This window comes from Salmo salar, chromosome 02 (genome assembly GCF_965601325.2).
Source record: "Salmo salar chromosome 02, fSalSal1, whole genome shotgun sequence".
In the NCBI taxonomy this organism is placed as follows: domain Eukaryota; kingdom Metazoa; phylum Chordata; class Actinopteri; order Salmoniformes; family Salmonidae; genus Salmo; species Salmo salar.
The window spans coordinates 28268045-28290783 of NC_138292.1; the positions used below are offsets into that span (position 1 = coordinate 28268045).

At 44.8% G+C, this 22739-nt stretch overlaps 1 protein-coding gene across 2 annotated transcripts in view; it reads right to left on the bottom strand.

Moving 5' to 3' along the window:
- LOC106578944 (glutamate receptor ionotropic, kainate 2) overlaps positions 1-1784 on the bottom strand; it is a 310913-nt gene extending 309129 nt beyond the window's left edge. For both annotated transcript variants that reach the window (XM_045701495.2, XM_082961526.1), the window contains exon 1: positions 1573-1784. The gene's annotated coding sequence lies outside the window, so the exon portion shown is untranslated. The remainder of the gene's footprint in view (positions 1-1572) is intronic.
- Between the last annotated feature and the right edge of the window lie 20955 nt (positions 1785-22739).

Genomic DNA, 22739 nt, shown 5'->3' on the forward strand with positions numbered 1-22739 from the left:
CGCCATTTCTTTCTCCGTTTGACAAACCGACCGCATAATCTGTTTTTACAAAGACAGATGTGATCGGATTCCTTCTGTTATGTAAAGCCATATGATGTCTCGTTTAATTTCTTGTGTAACATACAATTATAGCTAGGCATTTACATGTTGTCTTAAAACCCGAGTGCCGTTCCATGTCCATATATGAGTAAGAAAGTGTCTTTTCACTCTCCCTCAATAATAAATAATTAAAATGTGCCGAGATGACCCAGTGAAAAGTCAACGTTCGACAGGGATTTATGGTGATTTAATTGCCTATAGCTGTCATAGAATGTACATTAAATGGGGACAGATACGGATAAATGCTTCTGAGGTATTTTTTAGGATGAATGCAGTGACTTTTAACTGGTTACTTGTTTTTAAAGAAATAATATGCGACTCGTTTCTCTTTAAACTAACCGTTCCGATATATATATATTTTCCATCTGGTTTGAGAATACCATTCAGCTGACCGAGGATGAGGAAATTACGCATGGGGTACATGAAGATAACTACAATTACACTGAAATGTTTTTTTTTTTTTTTCTGTGGCCATTACTAAATGAAAACATTGGCAATGTCATACTTTAACTTTTGTAGGCTAAGGCAAATGCTTTAAAACGTTATACACATGAAGCCAGTCGCGCGCAATGAGCGAATAGAAGGAGCAGGGAGTTGGCGGTGACTCGCGCACAATCAGTTGGTCGGATGCCAGTTGTAAACTTAAACTATTTCTGCAGGGATTCTTATACATATCCAGTTTAACGACCAGCTTTCTTCTGGTTACTTTGTAAGAGCTCTCCAAATAGCACTTTGGGCTCATCGGTGCTGTTTTATGGCACTGTGCAATATCCATCTACCATCTGATCATAAACTTGATTTAGGGCTGTGGTGCGCGTGGGTTATGTGCTCATCAGCTGTGGAATTTACATGCGCAACCAGTCGGTTCCTTTCCACCCAGCCTGATTACTCATTATCTATGGATCATTCATAAAGGGGATAACTTCAACGCCACTGACAGCTACGGTTTGTACGGTATTCATTTAATGACCCCATAATGTATTTTCAACCCCACAACATTGTATGCATCAGCAACGAGAGGAGGGACTCGAGAGGGGACACGCATTTTAAATAGGAGTCGAAGGAATACAGGTCACGTATCGACATGGTTTAGTCCTATTAACTAACAAGTCGAAACCTTTTAAGACATTGTAATTGTTTCTACTGACAGAGGTGCGCAGAGCGCACATTGTGACACGACGCGCCGCATTCCCAAAATATAAATGCAACATTCAACATCGAATAGACTAGTGTAGATGAACCGGTGTAAATCGGGAGACTTAGTGTGATCTATAATCGTCACGTTGTGTGTAATTTCTTCGATGAAAGAGACGAGGTGGATAGCCTAATTCTCTCACTTCTGTCTCACCTGTAAAATCCAACATACTAGGCATTCGAACCTTACACGCCCAAGCAGAGGGGAGTACAAGCTGTTAAAGTACACAAATAACCGACAGACAATCATAAAATTATGAAAAAGGATGCGACGCTTACCTTCGATTAGAATGAGCTGAGAAAGTAGTTGATTTGTTCCGATAGAGAGACGAGACAGATCGGTTCCTTCAGACTCGTGTCTCGCTGCGCTCCGCTCCGGCCGTGGGGAAGACACGCCTCCTGTTGGTCGAAAAAACACACTGCTTAAAGCAACAGGGGACCTGCACACCGACGGGTGGATGGACCCGATCCAGCGCCCGGTGGATCTCCAAGTCGAGGTGAGGTGGGGAGACCTGTAGCATGGGGACAAGGGCTGGGCAGGGTGGACTTTACGCATGTCTTATAATCACTTCAGTGGCGAATTAATCCATTAATGGATTATTCATCCATACCACTGCATTCAACTTCTATGCAAAACGGTGTGTGATGGCGCTGAATTTATTTGAGCTTTAATAGATCAAATGGAAAAACAATACGAGGATGGTGCGGGACCAAATGTTAAGCCTCCGGGAGTGCCATATAGGAACAGTGTCATGGGAGTGACACAGAAAGTTATGTGGATGAAACGATAATTACCTGGTGCAATATTGTAAAAACTATAATAATAAGTGTTTAATATCAGGACATTTAGGTCAGTATAAGTTCAACAAGTTGGGATGGAATCTAGCTCATTGCCTGTATGCATCAACTATATGACGCTGTTTATGCTTGTTGTGTAAACAATGCCTCAGTCTCATATTCTGGTAGATCGGAGAGAGAGTAAATGAGGGTTGCAACAACCCCCGGGCTATCAGACGGAAATGACTGCTATTTCTCCCTCTGTCAGTGAAGTACAAAGCGTACAATTTACCGCGGCGACGGAGCGCATCCCTGCCCCAACGCTGACACTGCGCAAGGGCGCACAGGGCGAGAGCTGCGGCGGGATGGGAAAAGCGTGATCTGAGGCCACTGAGTGGTGCCGAAATGAAAGGAATCTTTGATTCCCTACCCCCCAGCGCGCAGCATGAAACGTCGGATTGTGGGGGACTAAAATAAATAGTCAATGACAGCCCTGTGATCTGGGAACAAACCCCACCACTCTCACCCATGGGGAGCTGCAGAGGCCCTAACCCTCCGGGTGTGTGTGTGCGTGCGTGCAGTGGTGTAAAGTACTTAACTAAAAATAATTTAAAGTACTAATTAATTCGTTTTTTTGTTGAATCTACTTTATTTATATTTTTGACAACTTTTCCTTTTACTTCACTACATTCTGACTGACTCCCAAAACCAAGCCATGAGGTCGAAGGAATATTGCATATTTGCAGCATTGAAGGTCCCCAAGAACACAGTGGCCTCTATCATTCTTAAATGGAAGAAGTTTGGAACCAACAAGACTCTTCCTAGAGCTAGGCACCCGGCCAAACTGAGCAATCAGGGGAGAAGGGCCTTGGTCAGGGAGTTGACCAAGAACCTGATGGTCATTCTGACAGAGCTCCAGAGTGCCTCTATGGAGATGGGAGAACCTTCCAGAAGGACAACCATCTCTGCAGCGCTCCACCAATCAGGCCTTATGGTAGAGTGACCAGACGGAAGTCACTCCTCAGTAAAAGGTACATGAAAGCCCGCTTGTAGTTTGCCAAAAGGCACCTAAAGACTCTCAGACCATGAGAAACAAGATTCTCTGGTCTGATGAAACCAAGATTGAACTCTTGGCCTGAATGCCAAGCGTCACATCTGGAGGAAATCTGGCACCATCTCTACGGTGAAGAATGGTGGTGGCAGCATTATGCTGTGGGGATGTTTTTCAGCAGCAGGGACTGGGAGACTAGTCAGGATCGAGGGAAAGATGAACCAAGCAAAGTATAGAGAGATCCTTGATGAAAACCTGCTCCAGAGAGGTCAGGACCTCAGACTGGGGCAAAGGTTCACCTTCCAACAGGACAACAACCCTAAGCACACAGCCAAGACAACGCAGGAGTGGCTTCGGGACAAGTCTCTGAATGTCTTTGAGTGGCCCAGCCAGAGCCCAGATTTGAACCCGATCGAACATCTCTGGAAAGACCTGAAAATAGCTGTGCAGCGACGCTCCCCATCCAACCTAACAGAGCTTGAGAGGATCTGCAGAGGAATGGAAGAAACTCCCCAAATCAGGTGTGCCAAGCTTGTAGTGTCATACCCCAGAAGACTCAAGGCTGTAATCGCTGCCAAAGGTCCTTCAACAAAGTACTGAGTAAAGGGTCTGAAAACTTATGTAAGTGTGATATTTCAGTTTAAAAAATGTATACATTTGCAAACATTTCTAAAAACCTGTTTTTGCTTTGTCATTGTTGGGTATTGTGTGTAGATTGATGAGGGGGATTTAAAAAAAATTAGAATAAGGCTGTAACGTAACAAAATGTGGAAAAAGAACACTTTCCGAATGCACTGTAAACAGGGTGGGACATCATGCCAATTCATCCACCAGGAAAGGTGATGACCACTGAAATGCACATGCCTTCTCTTTCCCTTTCTTACAATAGTTGATATATGTACTGTTCATCGCTGACTTTCTTACTCTTTCTCTCTCCTGATAGAGAGAAGAGGCTTGAACCTGACACGGACACGACTGGGCCATTTCAACATATTTTTCAGTTTTCAGCTTCTGCCAGCCAAGTGCCCTCTTTCCATGCTATACCAACCAAATTCCTTCCTACCCATGGCATAGATGCAATCGATAGGCCTGATACTTTACCCTTCATATTAATGCCATTCAATACAAACAGCGAAGGGTCATAAGCAATTTCATAAATACCATTTTCTATTACTCATCATCTGAGCATTGTGAGAATGATTGCTTTTAGCACGTGCATGTTATTGATGCTAGATTGCACAGCTCACTGCCAATAGTGATTCAGAGAGGTTTCTTCCTTTTATGTTGGATCATGACACAGATATGTGTCCATACCTGTGATAACATCATCAGATGCTTCAGATATAAGCCATCTCAATGACTAAAGACACAAAGGACGTTGGAGAGCTCATCTACTGGGTCTCAGTCTATAGCCTGGTGGATCTCCATTGTCCAAATGAAAATTAAGGTTGAAAGCTTACCCAGAGGGCAAAGTGAAATGACATAATCACAATCAACTACAACCAACCTGTCACGGGCGTCATATGAATTGGACCAAAACGCAGCGGGAATGTGAATGCTCATTATATTCTTTTATTAAATAAAATGAACACTGAACAAAAAGAACGACGAAAACAGTCTTGTCAGGTGCAACAAACACTAAAGAGGAAACAACTACCCACAAACCCCATAGAAAAAACACCCCTCTTAAATAGGACCTTCAATTAGAAGCAACGAGGAGCAGCTGCTTCCAATTGAAGGTCAACCCAATAAACACCACATAGAAATAGATATACTAGAACTAACATAGAAATAGATAAACAAGAACAAACACCTCCCTGCCACGCCCTGACCAAACTACAATAACAAACAACCTCTTTTACTGGTCAGGACGTGACACAACCAGAACTGGTTATAACCTGATGATAATGAAGTCATTTCAACCAGTTTTGTCTGCAGTGTATAAAACACAATAAGCTGATGTCCACCGAATCTTTTCATACCACTGACAATACCTCCTCCTTATTTCCATGGAAACACCTAGTCACCTGCTGTTACTGATAAATGGAGAAGAACACATCTTGATAGAAGAATTGGCAGAATTGGAAAGTCTGGTTTGGTTTTTATCCATTCTTCATAAATTCTAAACAAAATGCTGATTTGAAACACATGCACTGGATAATCATATTCAACTACACTATAATTGGCAAAATAATCAGCTTAATATGTCACAGTCAGTGGCTTTCCACTGACTGATTATTGAGAGTGCTGATCAATAGATGTGTCTCATCTCAATGGTCACCTGGACAATATACAACTCCTATTAGCACCAGCCCAATACACTCAATTTGATGATGCATTTCATGATAAATTAGCAATTAGTGCTGTTCTCAGCCTCTCTATATTACTCTCTCCCTCTCCTCTCTCTGATGGTGACGCACACACAAACCAAACCTACACATCAAAAATAGCCTGTCACTTACAACACACACACACACACACACACACACACACACACACACACACACACACACACACACACACACACACACACACACACACACACACACACACACACACACACACACACACACACACACACACACACACACAACACCACAGCAGCAGGTCATGGTGAAGTTTTAATGGCTTCTAATTGCGTTTTGCTGTTTCAGATCCTTTTAGTTGTGTGTTATTTTTCAGCACCTCTCTACTGTCAGAACATAGCACCGTCACGGAAGCAGACAGAGCAGAGGAAAGGTAAATAAAGAGGAAAGGAGGGGATTGCTGAAGACTTTACTTGAGTTACTTGCATTCTTATGTTGCGTAAGGTATACATTTTACTTTTGAATACCTCTTGAAGATGTGTTATTCTCATAGAGAAAGCTATCCTTGCTAAAAAAAGAAGACATTTTACAGTATACCAGACAAACACAACAATAACCCCAGCACCTTGTGTCCTTAGAGTCAACCCTACATCTCCGTCTCCTGTGACTGTCTTGGGACAACAGTAAATACCTTGTGAAACACTGCACGTCTGCGCATCAGGCCACATTCAATTTCATCCCTACTCACATCCTTACACAGCGGTTGGTATAGCGCTACACAGTACTACAGTGTTTTTTTTACAGTGCTGCTACAGAGAAGAATGCTCAGTGACCATACACACAAGGATAATTACAGTTCATCAGCTACGTAAGATTAAACATTGCCTGTCTTATTTTACTCTACAAACTCGAAGAGGATGATAACGATTTCATTCTAAGTCATCTGCAAGACAGAATTGGATGATGACTAGGGGGATGAGGGGTGAACAAATACATTTTATTCAAGTAGTGTAGTGGGATACCTCAGAGTGTTAGGGAGTAGTCTAAACTAGAGCCCTTTACTGTAGTGGGATACCTCAGGGTGTTAGGGAGTAGTCTAAACTAGAGCCCTTTACTGTAGTGTGATACCTCAGGGTCTGAGTCAGTAGACTATCACTAAAGCCCTTTACTGTAGTGTGATACCTCAGGGTCTGAGTCAGTAGACTATCACTAAAGCCCTTTACTGCAGTGTGATACCTCAGGGTCTGAGTCAGTAGACTATCACTAAAGCCCTTCACTGTAGTGTGATACCTCAGGGTCTGAGTCAGTAGACTATCACTAAAGCCCTTTACTGTAGTGTGATACCTCAGGGTCTGAGTCAGTAGACTATCACTAAAGCCCTTTACTGTAGTGTGATACCTCAGGGTCTGAGTCAGTAGACTATCACTAAAGCCCTTCACTGTAGTGTGATACCTCAGGGTCTGAGGGAGTAGTCTAAACTAAAGCCCTTCACTGTAGTGTGATACCTCAGGGTCTGAGGGAGTAGTCTAAACTAAAGCCCTTCACTGTAGTGTGATACCTCAGGGTCTGAGGCAGTAGTCTAAACTAAAGCCCTTCACTGTAGTGTGATACCTCAGGGTCTGAGGGAGTAGTCTAAACTAAAGCCCTTCACTGTAGTGTGATACCTCAGGGTCTGAGGCAGTAGTCTAAACTAAAGCCCTTCACTGTAGTGTGATACCTCAGGGTCTGAGGGAGTAGTCTAAACTAGAGCCCTTACTGGAACAGTCACATCATAGAGATCAGATGAAGAGGAAGTCGACTCAGAGAAAACAGAAGAGTATGTAAATAATGTATTACTCAGACTCTCCCAGTGGCAAAGTGATCTGAACAGAGATGCGTTCCAATAAAGCAGGTAGCTTAACCTCCCACTAGTATTATTATTGAATACATATTTGCTTCTCCAGTATTCTCTAAGATGTTTTTCTTGATGTTGGGGGTGTATATTTAAATGTAAAGAATAGCAGAGAGAGTGATACAGTATATCCCCAAGATGTCAAATGATTTGACAGATTTGCGCACACACACACACACACACACACACACACACACACACACACACACACACACACACACACACACACACACACACACACACACACACACACACACACAACAGCAAGCAAACACAAATGCATGCACGCACACACACACACACACGCACACACGCACGCACACACACACACAAACAAGCAAGCAAACACAAATGCATGCACGCACACGCACACACAAACACACACACATACACACACACAATCGCTCTGATCATTTAACCTGTTTACAGATTTTCTTCCAAATCATCCCTAAACTCAACAGATTAAACAACTCCATCCTACAATGCCTGTAGATACTGTTAATGCCAAACTCTCTGTCCACGATCATCCCCCACTACTTCCTTCGTGTCTGTCTGATCAAATCAAAGTTTATTTGTCACGTGCGCCGAATACAACAGGTGTAGATCTTACAGTGAAATGCTTACTTACAGGCTCTAATCAATAGCGCAAAAAAGGTATTAGGTGAATAATAGGTAAGTAAAGAAATAAAAACAATAGTAAAAAGACTGAAAAATAACAGTAGCGAGGCAATAAAAGTAGCGAGGCTACATACAGACACCGGTTAGTCAGGCTGATTGAGGTAGTATGTACATGTAGATATGGTTAAAGTGACTATGCATATATGATGAACAGAGAGTAGCAGTAGAGTAAAAGAGGGGTTGGCGGGTGGTGGTTGGCGGGACACAATGCAGATAGCCTGGACAGCCAATGTGCGGGAGCACTGGTTGGTCGGGCCAATTGAGGTAGTATGTACATGAATGTATAGTTAAAGTGACTATGCAAATATGATAAAAAGAGAGTAGCAGCAGCGTAAAAGAGGGGTTGGGAGGGGGGACACACAGTGCAAATAGTCCGGGTAGCCATTTGATTACCTGTTCAGGAGTCTTATGGCTTGGGAGTAAAATAGCTGTCCCACTCACTCTCCTCCTGGTAATGAAGCCTGGAGGATAATGGATGGTAGCTAGCCATTGCAAAGAGAAAAAGTAGGACCCCCTTCATCCAGAGAGAGCTAGGGAAGACTGCCTCTGAGAAAATCAAGTTGAAAGGTGCTCTGACTGCCCCCAAACCTCCATTCCGCATCCATGCCCCTCACCAAAAAGAATTGCGAAAAATTGCTGGTTGTTGGAATGTATACTTTTGCTGCCCATCTGCTGAGGAGGATTGTTTTATGTCATTTCAGCAGCAAACAGCCTCTCTGACTCAGAGCCAATCAGACAGATTAAGGGATGGAGGGACGGACCTTCACCTGTAACTACCCCCTTGAATACAAACACAAATACACATTGAAGTTCTATCTACAAAGCTTGTCAAACTTGGCAAGGTCTGAGTAACTTGAATTCAGTGATCTGGGCCCCTATCCACAAAGCCTCTCAGAGTGGGAGTGCTGATCTGATCTGCCTTTTAGATCATAATGTGTAAGATTATATAGACAGGTTGGGACCTGATCTTAGATCAGCACTCCTACTCTGAGGCGCTTTGTGAATACGGGCCCTGATCTCACACTGACATAAATGATGCAGTCGAGAGTGAGGATATCACAGTTGTCAAATCTGTATGTATGTAGTGTATGTGTATTAGAGGATACAGGAATCCTGATATCGTTAACAATCTGAACACATTATAGTCAGAGGCTGATGTTGGGTATTTATACTAGCTGTACTGAAGTGTGTTCCCTCATGTTCCCTCCGTGTGTGTGGCGGTGTGTGTCCATGAGCATGGGGAGGTCAGGGGCCCGGTGAAAAGTCCCTCTTCTCTGTCCCTCTCTGATTACCAATTACTGCTGTGCGCGCCAGCGAAGGTCTCGGCTGAGCAGCCGGGTCTGTCTTAATGAGAGAGGGGCCACAGCCACGCATCTGACGTCAGCCCTGTAAATACCAGCCTAGATCAGCCACAAACAAAGCCAAGGAGCCACCAAGAGACAGAGGAAGAGAAAATGAGAGGGGAGTAGGGGAGAAGGTGGGAGGGGATAGGAGACTAGGGGAGAGAGTGGGAGGGAAGAGGGGAGTAGGGGAGAAGGTGGGAGGGGATAGGAGACTAGGGGAGAGAGTGGGAGGGAAGAGGGGAGTAGGGGAGAAGGTGGGAGGGGATAGGAGACTAGGGGAGAGAGTGGGAGGGGATAGGAGACTAGGGGAGAGAGTGGGAGGGGATAGGAGACTAGGGGAGAGAGTGGGAGGGGATAGGAGACTAGGGGAGAGAGTGGGAGGGGATAGGAGACTAGGGGAGAGAGTGGGAGGGGATAGGAGACTAGGGGAGAGTGTGGGAGGGGATAGGAGACTAGGGGAGAGTGTGGGAGGGGGTAGGAGACTAGGGGAGAGAGTGGAAGGGGATAGGAGACTAGGGGAGAGAGTGGGAGGGGATAGGAGACTAGGGGAGAGTGTGGGAGGGGATAGGAGACTAGGGGAGAGTGTGGGAGGGGATAGGAGACTAGGGGAGAGTGTGGGAGGGGGTAGGAGACTAGGGGAGAGAGTGGAAGGGGATAGGAGACTAGGGGAGAGTGTGGGAGGGGATAGGAGACTAGGGGAGAGAGTGGAAGGGGATAGGAGACTAGGGGAGAGAGTGGGAGGGGATAGGAGACTAGGGGAGAGAGTGGGAGGGGATAGGAGACTAGGGGAGAGTGTGGGAGGGGATAGGAGACTAGGGGAGAGTGTGGGAGGGGATAGGAGACCAGGGGAGAGTGTGGGAGGGGGTAGGAGACTAGGGGAGAGTGGGAGGGGATAGGAGACTAGGGGAGAGTGTGGGAGGGGATAGGAGACTAGGGGAGAGAGTGGGAGGGGGTAGGAGACTAGGGGAGAGAGTGGGAGGGGATAGGAGACTAGGGGAGAGAGTGGGAGGGGATAGGAGACTAGGGGAGAGTGTGGGAGGGGATAGGAGACCAGGGGAGAGTGTGGGAGGGGGTAGGAGACTAGGGGAGAGTGGGAGGGGATAGGAGACTAGGGGAGAGTGTGGGAGGGGATAGGAGACCAGGGGAGAGTGTGGGAGGGGGTAGGAGACTAGGGGAGAGTGGGAGGGGATAGGAGACTAGGGGAGAGAGTGGGAGGGGATAGGAGACTAGGGGAGAGAGTGGGAGGGGATAGGAGACTAGGGGAGAGTGTGGGAGGGGATAGGAGACTAGGGGAGAGTGTGGGAGGGGGTAGGAGACTAGGGGAGAGAGTGGGAGGGGATAGGAGACTAGGGGAGAGAGTGGGAGGGGATAGGAGACTAGGGGAGAGAGTGGGAGGGGATAGGAGACTAGGGGAGAGTGTGGGAGGGGGTAGGAGACTAGGGGAGAGAGTGGGAGGGGATAGGAGACTAGGGGAGAGAGTGGGAGGGGATAGGAGACTAGGGGAGAGAGTGGGAGGGGATAGGAGACTAGGGGAGAGTGGGAGGGAAGAACACAAATACATTCGGAGAAAAACTATTTGTTATCACGTCATTCACTTTCGGTCCTTCTCGATTCCTTTATTGCCTTCCTATTGTCTACCTTTCTTCCTCTCCCTCTCTCTGTCTCTCTCTCTCCCTCTCTCTGTCTCTCTCTCCCTCTCCCTCTCTCTGTCTCTCTCTCTCCGTCTCTCTCTCCCTCTCCCTCTCTCTGTCTCTCCCTCTCTCTCCCTCTCATTTATGTGAAATTAAAGGTTTCTGCTCGGTCTATAATTAGTTGACCCTGACTCTAATTAGAAATGCTCTGTGCAGTGCCACTTCAGATTAGACACAACCCAATATGTCCCTTAGTGTGGTTGCCGTGCAGACGAGTGGGTGTGTGTGTGTGTGTGTGCGTGCGTGTGTGTGTGTGCGTGCGTGTACGTGTGCATTGGTGTCGTACAAAAATGCCACAGAGCCAAGTCCTTCATCCAAAGATAAGGGCTACACTGCCAATCAGCCAGTCAAATTGTGTGTACTGGCACTAAAAGGTCCCCAGTGCCTTGGTGTCTCTGCCATGGATGGTAGTTAGGCAGCTAGCTCTCATCATGTCTCTATCAAAGCCAGGTAATCAGAATAAGAGGGACAGGTTCATTCAGCATTGGCCCTGGCTCACTTTAGATGTTTCTATTGATGTGTCAGATGCAGATCAAGAAGAGGTCTATTAATTGGTGCCGATCCACAATGACTAGGTTGACCAGAGCCCTGCGCACTAGATAGGGAATAGAGTGTCATTTGAGATGGAGACCTAGTGTCTACCTCCCGCAACACTCGCATGTCCAACCCGTCCTAGTGAAGTCAGTCACTGGCCAGGACACCTTCAGCGGTCAGAGGCCCCTCAGACTGGGATTTAATCAGAGACTTCTCTCTCGGCACGATCCTCCATGAGCCTCATCAGAACATGCACAGGAATAATGTGGCACAACCTTTAGTGAAATGTCAGAAAATATCACCATTAGAAAGCATCTTCATTAAGTAAAACGAAGGGGGTTGGCTGAAAGACCTTTTTTCACCGCCTCGTAAGCGGAGCGGAATTAGCTTCCGCAGCATGGAGAGTGTGTGGAGAGAGTGTGTGCAGACAGAGAGCGAGACAGCGAGACAGAGAGTGAGCACCAAAGCCCCGCTGATCCTTATGTAGGGGAAATTATATTTATTTATTGAAAGTTTGAAATAAAAAGAAAGGCCAGGGGGCGTTTAAGTGTTGGAGTAGAGAATCAGGTAGTGACTCCAGAGACATGATAGCTCAGAGTTAGATGTTTAAAGTAAACATAGTTACTTAGAATGCGGCACACTAAGAGCCAAAAACACACACAGCATATCCTTGACTGGGATTTCCTATAACTAGAGGCAGTGGTGTTGAGGCTAGATAGCAGAGATACACAGAGAGCTGTGGCATCAGGGCACAATGGGTTCCTGGAAAAGAGTTGCCTGTTTGACTAGAACAAAATTGCACACAACAGATGAGAGAAGAGAAGATGAAACAAAGTGAAAATGAGAGAAAGAGAGATAGAGACAGAAAGTGTTTAGCCAGACAAAATGGTCAGCAGCAGGAGAGGAGAGTGTTCTTGGAGGACACTGAGATGAGAGACAGAACATATTTAGCCAGAAGAATAAAATTGCAGATTGAGGGCAGAGAGAGCGAGAGAGAGAGAGCGAGAGAGAGAGAGCGAGAGAGAGAGAGAGAGAGAGGAAGAGAGAGAGAGGAAGAGAGAGAGCGAGAGAGAGAGAGAGAGGGAGAGAGAGGGAGAGAGAGAGAGGAAGAGAGAGAGAGAGAGAGAGGGGAAAGGAAAGGGATTAAAAGTGTATCGATCGGGGCCCTGCAATCGCTTCTCACATTATATGAAGCCATTTTTAATTCACCCCAACACTGTGGAGAGGGAATAGAGAAGATGAAGACAGGAATAGAGAAGAGAGAGGGAGAGAGATAGAAGATGTAGAGAGAGAGAGATGGTGAGAGAGGGGGGGGGGGGGTATAGACTATTGAAGAAGAGGAGAGAGCGAGAAAAAGAGCCAGGATTGGAGGGGTTGTCCCGATCAATAGGCTTGTACATCTGGAGATGTCTCAACTCCCCTCCCCCTCCCTCACCAACCCCCCCTTCTCTCTCTCTCTCTCTCTCTCTCTCTCCCCTCTCTCTCTCCCTCTCTATCACCTCTCTCTCTCCCTATCACTCCTCTCTCTCTCTCCCTATCACTCCTCTCTCTCTCCTCATCTCTCCTCTCTCCTCTCTCCCCCTCCCTATCTCTCTCCTCTCATACAGAGGAAATAGACCCCTCATAAACCTCTCACCACACTCCATGTTCTCTCTCCAGCAAAAACACACTGACAGGAAAACAACATCTCCCTCTATAATTACCCTTTCATGGTGATGTCTTGACTTAAACCTGCTTCTAGAAATAGGCTCTCCATTTAAATATAGTGGTGAGTGCAATGCACTCTCTCCATCATATTGTTAATGGGCAAGTTCTTTTGGATTTAAACTCTCTCTTCAGTGTGGTAGGTTACTCTCCAACTAGTCCTAATGCAATCAAAGCACAAACACACAGCTTTGTTTTATCTAGAGACTGGGGACACTGTCTGATGAGTCTCCCTCAGTTCTGCGTGTGTTGACGTCAACAATAGAGTCTGTTCCAAACAAAACGCGGTATCTGTCAGCGACAATGCCCTGTCTCTCAGAAGCCACTCTGGAATTGGCACCATTCCTCCAGTGAAGGTTAGAATGCATTACGACACTCTGCTGTAAAATTGACATTGTGCTTCTACTGTCGCATCTCACAAATGAACACGTAGCCTACTGATGTGATGTGTGACACTTTCAAACTGAAATTGTGTCAGTATTTCATTTCGTTCATCTGTTATCTGACTGGTAAACATTGGGACCTACCTTCGTATCACTTACTACAACAGCTTGAGAGAGAGAGAAATGAGAATGAGAGGGAGAAAAAGCGAGAGAACGAGAGGGAGAGAAAGAGAGCGAGAGAGAACATGGGTGATAGGACTGATCATACATATGGAGGAAGCCTGGTTGTGATAAGTAGGTCTGTGCTGGGTTAAAGAGTGACCCTGAAATAGGCTGGGATGCAGTGAGAGGTCTGGATTGAAAATTCCCTCCACATCTTCTCATGCTCTGCCACCCTGGCCAAATGACTACTGACGGATATAGTACAGGCGAGCACTGAGAAACGTAAATTGGTTCACTTTGCACTCACTAAAACATTTATGTCAGTGGAACCAGTCATTTAGAGAAGAAAATATTGTTTTAAAACTGATTTATACTTGCAATAGCAAAATGAATAGAAAAGCGCTCTTTGTGAGGGCTGCATGGTGGGTTTACATTTCAATGTGTGAAGGAAACATGGGTCAGAGAGAAAGATGGGGGAGAGAAGTGAGATAGACAGACAGAAAGACAGAGAAGAGGCGGAGAGAGAGAAAGAGAGGGGGAGAGAAGTGAGATAGACAGACAGAAAGACAGAGAAGAGGCAGAGAGAGAGAAAGAGAGGGGGAGAGGAGTGAGATAGACAGACAGAAAGACAGAAGCGGCGGAGAGAGAGAAAGAGAGGGGGAGAGGAGTGAGATAGACAGACAGAAAGACAGAGAAGAGGCAGAGAGAGAGAAAGAGAGGGGGAGAGGAGTGAGATAGACAGACAGAAAGACAGAAGAGGCGGAGAGAGAGAAAGAGAGGGGGAGAGGAGTGAGATAGACAGACAGAAAGACAGAGAAAAGGCAGAGAGAGAGAAAGAGAGGGGGAGAGGAGTGAGATAGACAGACAGAAAGACAGAAGCGGCGGAGAGAGAGAAAGAGAGGGGGAGAGGAGTGAGATAGACAGACAGAAAGACAGAAGAGGCGGAGAGAGAGAAAGAGCGAGGGAGAGAGGGCTACGTGCACTCATTCATTTCAGTGGGAGAGAAAAGATTAAACGATAAAGTCATGATTATTTGGGGTTTTAATGTCATTGCTTTTAATCACGCTATCAAAATGATACCTCAGGAGAAGTGGATACACATTACCCTGACATGAAATAAGTGACTCAGTTAAATGAATTGTAGTGTAGTGAATTAATTATAGTGAAGTGTAGCTGTAGTGATGGTGCCTTGCAAAAGTAGTCATGACCCTTGGATTTCTTCACATTTTATTGTGTTACAAAGTGGGATTATAATGGATTTAATTGTCATTTTTTTGTCAACAATCTACACAAAATACTATGTAATGTCAAAGTGAGAAAATAAATCTATATTTTTTTAAAGAAACAACATTCATAACTAAAATATAGTTGCATAAGTATTCAGCTCCTTTGTTTAGGCACGTCTACATGAGTTCAGGAGTCAGAATTAGCTAAACAAATCACATAATAAGTTATATGGACTCACTCTATGTGAAATAATAGGGGTTGATATGATTTATAAATGACTAACCTTTCCTCTGTCCTCCATACATACAAGATCTGGAAGGTCCCTCAGTCAAATGTTGAATTACAAGCACAGGTTCAACTACAAAGGCCTTTTGAAAGCCTCATAAAGAAGGACAGTGATTGGTAGATGGGTAACAATGAGAAATGTTATATTTCTTTAAGCATGGCCAAATTAATAATTATGCTGTGGATGATGTATTAAACCACCCAGACACATCAAAGATACAGTCGTCCTTCTGAACTGAACTGCAGGACAGGAAGGAAATTGCTCAGAGATGTTACCATGAGGCCATTGGTGATGTTAAAACAGCTACAGAGTTCAATGGCTGTGATGGGAGAAAACTGAGGATGGATCAACAACATTGTAATGACTCCACAATAATGACCTAAATGACAGAGTGAAAAGAAGAATACAAATATACAGAATACATATATTCCAAAACATGTATGTATGCAACAAGGCACTAAAGTAACACTGAAACAACAACAAAAAAACACAGCAAAAGAATGCACCTTTTGGCCTAAATGCAAAGCCATATGTTTGGGGCAAATCCAACGCAACACATCACTGAGTAACTGCTTCCTTATTTTCAAGCATGGTGGTGGCTGCATCATGTTATGGGTATGCCCGAGTGGTGCAGCGGTCTAAGGCACTGCATCTCAGTGCATGAGGCGTCACTACAGTCCCTGGTTCGAATCCAGGCTGTCTCACATCCAGCCGTGATTGGGAGTCCCATAGGGTGGCGCACAATTGGCCAAGCGTCGTCCAGGTTTGGCCAGGGTAGGTCGTCATTGTAAATAAGAATTTCTTCTTAACTGACTTGCATAGTTAAATAATAATAAGCAAGTAAACAGGGTGGAGCTAAGCACAGGCAAAATCCTAGTGGAAAACCTGCTTCAGCCTGCTTTACACCAGACACTGGGAGAGGAATTCACCTTCCAGCAGGAAAATAATCTACAACACAAAGCCAAATCTACACTGGAGTTGCTTACCAAGAAGACTGGGAAAGTTCCTGAGTGGCCAAGTTTCAGTTTTGACTTAAATATGTTTTAAAATCTATGGCAAAACTTGAACATTGCTGTTTAGCCATGATCCCCAACATCTTGATAGAGCTTGAAGAATTTTGAAAAGAATAATGGGTAAATATTGCACAATCCAGAAGAATCACAGCTGTAATCGATGCGAAAGATGTTTCTAACCTGTATTGACTCAGGGAACTGAATTACTATATTTAAATTATTTAATTTGTATTAATAAAAATAAAGAATATTCCACTTTGACATTACAGAGTATTTTGTGTAGACTGTTGACCAATAAATTACAACTAAATACATGTCCATCCCACTTTGTAACACAATAAATCCAAGGGGTCTGAATACTTTTGCATGTCACTGTCCTACCAGTAAACGCTAGTATGAAGACAAAATGAATAGTTGTATTGGAATGCTGTCAAGAAACGTGGGTACATTTTCCATGATATCAAATACAACAAGACTGTAACTACCAATATATAAAAAAATACAACAACATGTACAGAAAAAGTACCACCGTTATTGAACTTAATTAAAATGTCCTCTTTTACAGTGTGATTTCCCAGAGATAGCTAGGGGGTAGAGTGACAGTCGTCTGTTTGCTTGGCAGTAGTACTCTGTTTGCTCTGATTAAAATACACTGTGACAATTCATATGTGATAGTTTGTAACATGAAACTCTATGAATTTAACCTCAAATAAATAAGAAGCTGGATTTGACTTCGCCCCCACATACACTGAATATCCAATGCACAAAGTAGCATGTAAATATCTAAGGGCAACCACGTTTGCAATGATAGCTTGTATGTTGTAGCTAAACTATAGGCAATATATAAACATATCACCGATCACTAGCCACACTTCACTTAGGGAAGTTGTAGCCCCATTGAGATGCATGCAGAGATCATGTTACCATGAGAACTGGCCAGTGAGGGGAGTTCCATAGAGTCTCTGTGTCCTGTGTCGGGGGCATCTTTCTCAGACCAGGTAACCGGCTGGCTGACTGTGACTGGAGGGAGAGGGAGAGGGAGAGGGAGAGAGAGAGAGAGAGAGAGAGAGAGAGAGGAGAGAGAGAGAGAGAGAGAGAGAGAGAGAGAGAGAGAGAGAGAGAGAGAGAGAGAGAGAGAGAGAGAGAGAGAGAGAGAGAGAGAGAGAGAGAGAGAGAGAGAGAGAGAGAGAGAGGGTTAGGCTGTGGCTAACTGACTAGCTGTGGCCGGCTGACTTACTGGCTGACTTTCTGGCTAGCTGACTCTGCTCTATAGTGGTAGCAGAGTGGAGGTTCAGTCTCATTTGTAGTTAGTCTCACTACTGTGATCTCTCCACGCCACAGTTGATGGAGTGGTTCTTACCTGTGATGCGCTTGAGAAAGCTATTGTGTTTGGTGATGGATAGAGTTTCTCAGTGCAGTGGGGTCTGGCCGGCTGCTCCGAGGTTTAAATCAATCCGTTCATTTGTGTCTCTGTGGGATTGATTATCTGAAAGTGCAAACAGTTGCGGCGCAGTCTGGATGATGAGGCTCTGACTACGTACACACTCAACAGTACATTTTCATTAAATCACCCACCGCCGCCACTCCTAAGTGCTACCTCTGCTATTACAATGACAAGTAGGAAAACACAGCAGTACCTGCATCTGCCAAAATGTACAGTATGAACATAAAAAAAAACTCAGATCTAAGTGTTTTTTGTCATGGTTGTGCATCAAACAAATTGCATTTTGGGTGATATAGAAATTCCCCATTGTGGTCATTAATAAAGCTGCATTCAAGCAGAAAAAACAAGTCTGTTTGTCAGCACAATGAAAATGGATTTCACTTGATTTAATATTTCATCTTGAGATTTCTAACAAATTGGACTCCTTGTGTTGATACAGGAAAGTTATTTTATGCATATGTTTAAGTCACAGTAAGGATCCAGTGATGTCATTCATGTGGTGTTCAAGCCGAATGTTTGAGGTTATATAAGAGGACTCACCACACCATATAGATCAAACTATTTAGCTCCTCAGCAAGGAGAACCCTGTCATGCTGATGTGATGTGCGGCATGTTCATGTCTCTTCCTATGTATGTAGATCTATAAATGTAGGACCTATGGTGAAATGTCAGACAAAATGGTGTTAGAACCAAGAAGGGTTCAATGTCTCCCTTCATATATGGCCCTAAAAAGGGTTCCAATCTATAGGTACTGTAACTGCCAAAAATAAAGGGAACACTTGAGCAAATGAGGGATACAAAGTACTGTATATTGAAAGCAGGTGCTTCCACACTGGTGTGGTTCCTGAGTTCATTTAGCAATTAACATCTCATCCTGCTTAGGGTCATATATAAAAATACCCAGTTTACCATTATAATGGCTACCATGGCTAGAAGAAGAGATCTCAGTGACTTTGAAAGAGGGGTCTCAAAGGAGCAGAGGGGGTTTAAAGGTGTGTGTGTGTGTGTGTTTGTCTCAGTCACCAGATCTCAACCCAATCAAACACTTATGGGAGATTCCGGAGAGGCGCCTGAGACGGCGTTTTCCACCACCATCAACAAAACACAAAACGATGGAATATCTCGTGGAAGAATGATGATCCCTCCAATAGTTCCAGACACTTGTAGGATCTATGCCAAGGTGCATTGAAGCTGTTCTGATGGCTTATGGTGGTCCAATGCTCTGTTAGACACGTTATGTTGGTGTTTCCTTTATTTTGGCAGTTACCTGTATATAGAACTGCAAACCAGCCTTATTATTATCAGTTCTGTGAAGAAGTTCTGCTATAGGTCCAGTGACCAGTGACTCAGGTACCATAATGAATATAACATCCACCCATCCCAGGACACCACCAACAGTAGACCTCTGTTTGCAGATTCATCTGTTAGTGCCAGCCAGGGTCTCCCCATCCCATCCCTTCCCCACTAGAGCAGCACGCCATGCCCCTCCCACACCCCATGCCCTGATCTACACCACCAGGACACCCCTCCTGTACCCCACACCCCCAGATCAGCACCCCTGTGATTGAGGATGGGGGTGTCTGACTGGTAGCCCGTCTGCAGGGCTACTAAATGAAATGTCAGACACTTCCCCTCCTCAGACAAGAGCACTGAGTGTCAGACAGAGTGAGAATTACCCAGAATCCTATTCCAGCCACGGTGCCTGATGCTAGGTCCAATAATGACATTCTATGAAAATCACTATCTAGCCGTCTCAAAAGGCTGGGCAACACTAAAGTACAAAAGGTGTCATTCTCTCTCTCTCTCTCTCTCTCTCTCTCTCTCTCTCTCTCTCTCTCTCTCATAGATTGAAGATGGGGCACAGCTTAGAGAGTTTAGTGAAATGGCCACAAAGTGTGTGTAAGACTCCTGCTGCATTCTGACTGAAGATACAATCCTTCTTTTTAAACTGTTCAATATTTGGAGTAGAAATATTTGTTTCACTATGTATTTATCATTCTGAATTACCTTTCCTGAAAAGTTTCAGAGTTCTGACACATCTGTATTGGGTACGAGAATCTCAGGCGCTGTACAGAATTCTATTTCACCTTACATTTTATTCTGACATGTACCATCATATTAGATTCTATCTAAAATTGATTTTTTTACATTTTCAAATATTGTCCAGTTAGATTGACCAACTATTCCAAGTGAGAATCCAATTTGATAACCTAGAAAGTATATGAGGCAAACATCCCACCTCAGGAAAAATAAACCAAATCATTTAACTTATTTCAGAGACCATTCTATGGAACAAGCAGTCAACACATCTGTCAGGCTCCTAACCAGATACCATGGAGAGAAAGATTAGCAGAGCAACCCCTCTTCACACAGACTGCTGGAAAATGCAGAGGCATGTGACATGTAACATGCACACCCTCCACACACACCGTCACTCTCACTCTCTCTCTCTCCTATAGTTGTTGGGAGCATCTGGCAGATTGGACTCATGTTTCAGGGAGGTGAGTTATTAAGATTTTATGATCGTGGCTGAGCTGCAGCATAAGTCCTTCACCATGGAGCACAATTCACAATGTAAATAATTAGGATAGGTTTCATATCCAGGGCTGGGGAGGGGAAAAGCTGTTACCAGGCATCCTGGAAGCACATTAGCACAGTGTTCAGTGCCATTACGACACAAACAAATGACCCTGCTCAGCCACAGCAGATAGCAAGAGGGTTTCTTATTGTTTCTGTTGGGAGCGAGAAGTGTCTCTCTCTCTCTTGCACTCTCCCTCTCTCTCTATCTATCTCTCTCTCTGCTCCTCTCTCTCTCTGCTCCTCACTCTCTCTCTCTGCTCCTCTCTCTCTGCCCCTCTCTCTCTCTCTCTCTCTCTCTCTCTCTCTGCTCCTCTCTCTCTCGCTCTGCACCTCTCTCTTTTCCTCTATCCATCTCTCTCGCCCTGCTCCCCTCTCTCTCTCTCTCTCTCTCTGCTCCTCTCTCTTTCTCCCTCTGCTCCTCTCTCCCTCTCTCTCTCGCCCCGCTCCCCTCTTTCTCTTTCTCTCTCTCTGCTCCTCTCTCCTTCTCTCGCAGTGCTCCCCCCTCTCTCCTCTCGGCTCTGTAGAACATTAGCAGACAGGAGCCTCTAATGTACCCACCACCACCCTGGATTTGAACATTTGAAATGCACAGAATGCTAAGTAGTTATTTCTTCGTGCAGGGTTTGCTTTGTTTCTGTTGAGGAAGGAAAAATGTGAATGTCAGATAGGCCCTGTGAAATGGTAAACACCATTAAATATTATGCTCTGGGAAATAAATACAATTTATATTCCCCCAGACCCCCCCAGAACTTTCTTGATTGATTATTTGAGATTCTGACCTGAGAGAAAATGTACTGTTACGATCCATTTTTAATCAGTAGATCATTTTTACAAACGTAGCAAAAACACACAGCAATGTTTTCAAAAATCATATTCTACTCATAGGTTTTAACATGATATTTATGCACCTTTCTGCATCTGATTCAACTCTTAGGAAAAGCATCAACAACAAGACACAACAGAGACATAGAATGTATTCTATTCATTCACACTGTAGCAGTTCAGTGTACAAATGAATAGCCTACAGAATTTTGTTACCACTAGATACATTCTATTCTTTCATTGCTGTGTCAGGGCCCACATCATAGGGAGCACAACACAGAAATAATGCTCTCTGTCTGGCTGCCATTGCAAGTTTAGTCATAATGTAAATGCTGATGGCAGGTGTAGCAGGTACGGATCACATTGCAACATTTACTTAATAGAATAACACACCAGTTTGTAAGAGAGGAAAGAATGCTGGGTAATTTGGAGCTGGCATGGTGTCAGCACTTCAGCACAGTATATTGTATTTGTCTTTGTGCAGAAATCATTTTTTTTGGTACCTCTTAAGGGGGTTGTAAAGTGTTTATATGTACAGTAGATGTACGTACAGTCCCCACAGTGACTGCACGTACATACCCAAACCAGAAGCCATGGATTACAGGCAACACCCGCACTGAGCTAAAGGGTAGAGCTGCCACTTTCAAGGAGTGGAACTCTAACACGGAAGCTTATAATAAATCCCTCTATGCCCTCCGACGAACCATCAAACAGGCAAAGCGTCAATATAGGACTAAGATCGAATCGTACTACCCCGGCTCCGACACTCGTCGGATATGGCAGGGCTTACAAACTATTACAGACTACAAAGGGAAGCACAGCCAAGAGCTGCCCAGTGACACGAGCCTACCAGATGAGCTAAATCACTTCTATGCTCACTTTGAGGCAAGTAACACTGAAACATGCATGAGAGCATCAGCTGTTCCAGACGACTGTGTGATCACGCGCTCCGCAGCCGATGTAAGACCTTTAAACAGGCCAACATTCACAAGGCCGCAGGGCCAGACGGATTACCAGGACGTGTACTCCGAGCATGCACTTACCAACTGGCAAGTGTCTTCACTGGCATTTTCAACCTCTCCCTGTCTGAGTCTGTAATACAAACATGTTTCAAGCAGACCACCATAGTCCCTGTGCCCAAGAACACTAAGGTAACCTGCCTAAATGACTACTTGCCGGTAGCACTCACGTCTGTAGCCATGAAGTGCTTTGAAAGGCTGGTCATGGCTCACATCAACACCATTATCCCAGAAACCCTAGACCCACTCCAATTTGCATACCGCCCCAACAGATCCACAGATGATGCAATCTCTATTGCACTCCGCACTGCCATTTCCCACCTGGACAAAAGGAACACCTATGTGAGAATGCTATTCATTGACACCTCCCTCTGTAACTGGATCCTGGACTTCCTGACGGGCCACCCCCAGGTGGTAAGGGTAGGTAACAACACATCGGCCACGCTGATCCTCAACAAGGAGCCCCTTAGGGGTGCGTACTCAGTCCCCTCCTGTACTTCCTGTTCACTCATGACTGAACGGCCAGGCACGACTC